A 2,677-nucleotide genomic window follows, 5' to 3' on the forward strand; every position below is an offset into this window, starting at 1 on the left:
AGAGACGGGGTTTCACCATGTTAGCCAGGATGGTCTCGATCTCCTGACCTCGTGATCCACCCACCTCGGCCTCCCAAAGTGCTGGGATTACAGGAGTAAGCCACCGTGCCTGGCCAAAACTTTTTATTATATTGTTATTTATACTTTTTGTGTGTCTTAACCCATTTATGCCACAGGTTGCAAATTGTTTTTTGTGAAAAATCAGACTTTGGCGATGACCTTGAGCAGTAGGATATAAATAACGCCCACAAGCTTAGCATTCCAATAAAGGAACACTAGGCATAAATGGGTTAAATATTACATCCTACATTTCAAATCACACACATTATTTTCATGATAGAATGAAAACTACTCTTAAAAAGCTTAAGTGATTCTCTACATTTTTCCCAATCTAAAAAATAAGACACTGAGAAATGCTACTTGAAAGCAAAGGCTCTATGGCAAATGAATTTTTAAAATTCTTCATGAGTTAAATGACTTTAGTGTAGAAAATCTCTGAACCTTTAACATATCAGTAAATACCATATCTTACTAAGAACAGGATATATAATTCAATACTTTTCAAAAATGTTTGACATGGAACTTATTTTTCCGTCTGAGCCCTCTTCCTTTTGAAATATTCATAATGATATTAGGGGACATTAGTATTCCTTGGGACACAGTTTGGAAAATGCACTATTAAAAAACCCATTTTGATGCATGTGCTACATTACCACTCTACCCAATTATGCCCATCCCTAAGCCAATAACCATCCTTCATGCTCGCCTGACTTTGTGCATGAAGTCCTATCAGTCTAAACCGCCTGTAAGCCTTGAGAAACTCCTGGTCAACCTTCAACATCTAGGTGAAATGAAGCCATCCCCAAGCTTTCCTTTCTCCAGGTAGAGTAAATTACCACCTCCAGAAGGTTCCATCGCTGTTGCATCTTGGTACTCTTCACAAGGCCTAGCATAGAGCCAGAGCAAAGCGCAAAGTAGGTGTTCAGTAAACATTTGTTGAATGGACATAGAAGTGATGTTTATGTGCATGACCAGAATTTTGTTCCTCAATTTCCCAGATTTTCTCAATGCATATTCACAGCTTTTCTATTATTTTCAATTGCAACACTAATAAGAATAAAAACAAAGAGACATAAAGACTGAATGTGACAAAGGCTGAGATAGAAACGAGGAAAGACAGAGACAAAGAAAGAGCAAAGAAAGAGATGCCTGAACTGATGGATACCAAATAAACAGATCATGAGTCCATTCAAGAGATGCAGAGACTGACCAACAAAGAAAATCGTAAATCAATATGAAGCTCGGAGCAGAGACATGGGGTTGGTAATTTGCAAGACTCACTGTAGGTGGTCAAGATGGCTGATTTGAATTCATGCTGAACTACTTACAACTATTTGAGAGGGCCCATCCCCTTATTTTGATACCCTAAGTTAAACAGCCCGCCTTCACTACCACAAAATTTTCATCATTTTAGCTGTCATCTCTTCTATTCAGCAGAATTTTATTTCTATTTTCCTTTCTGTTTATGAGACTCCCCCACTGGCATTGCAGATTGGTTATATGTCAGCTTCAAATAAAATAAAATAATAATAATAAAAGCAAGCTGGCAATTTCTTTCCAATAGAATATGCTACATATTTTATAAAATAGATGCCAGAGGAGTTTTACGATTCCTGAACCAAAACCTTCCCCCATCGGAAGACCAAATGGAAGAAAAATAAAAAGAACGTGTCAAAGAAAAAGAAACCTGAACATTTGCTCTCCAATCAAAGGGAAATATCCAGGTGATTAATTTGATTAATGAATTGTTTTCATTTTTTTACACGAGTTCATATCCTGATATGCATTTCACAGATTCAGTTCAGTGCGAGTTTTCATGGATATAAATGTACATACCAGAGGAGGGGTTTTCTTTTCCTACTGACATGCTTTTTTCAGTACAGAATGTCTAGCTGGCTCATGCTCTTAGCCTGACAACACCTTCTCTGCCAAGTTTTATTTATATTTTCAAGCCACGTCTCTATCCTGGTATAGGAGACAATCTGGTCTAGTGAAAGGAGCACTGGACAAGGAGTCCAAGAACCCCGAGCTGCGAAGGTGCCTCTCAGCTGTAAAGTTACGTATCTCTGCAAGTCTAATATTCTTTCAATCTGTAAATTAGGAGAGTTGACAAACACACCTCTAGAATTCAATCAAAGTCATTTTACTTTCCTCAGAATAACTGTGGAAAAGTAAAATGGCATGGAAATTTTAACATGATGTGTACTTCCACAACTCCTCTTCACAAACAGCCAAAATGTGTAAGGAAATATCTCCAATTAAAAAAAAACAAAAAAACAAAAAAACTTTGCCTAAAATCCTAAAATGTATCTCTTCCTAAAGATAGACCAGATACTATTGGGATACATAACTCTCAGAATATCAATGATAGAAAACTTTTTATTATCTAGGGGATGGGTTTTTATCTCATTTGAAAGATAACACTAGGCCGGGTGCGGTGGATCACGCCTGTAATCCCAGCACTTTGGGAGGCTGAGGCAGGCGGATCACCTGAGGTCAGGAGTTTGAGACCAGCCTGACCAACATGGAGAAACCCTGTCGCTATTAAAAATACAAAACTAGCTGAGTGTGGTGGCATATGCCTGTAATCCAAGCTACTTTGGAGGCTGAGGCAGGA

The 2,677-nt window shown here is 38.1% G+C and overlaps 1 protein-coding gene across 2 annotated transcripts in view; it reads right to left on the minus strand.

Moving 5' to 3' along the window:
• The window catches only part of DAB1 (Dab, reelin signal transducer, homolog 1 (Drosophila)), a 1,330,586-nt gene that overhangs the window by 462,722 nt on the left and 865,187 nt on the right, over positions 1-2,677 (minus strand). The window lies entirely within an intron of this gene.

The sequence above is a fragment of the Mandrillus leucophaeus genome, unplaced genomic scaffold (genome assembly GCF_000951045.1).
Source record: "Mandrillus leucophaeus isolate KB7577 unplaced genomic scaffold, Mleu.le_1.0 Scaffold14, whole genome shotgun sequence".
NCBI classification, from domain to species: Eukaryota; Metazoa; Chordata; class Mammalia; order Primates; family Cercopithecidae; genus Mandrillus; species Mandrillus leucophaeus.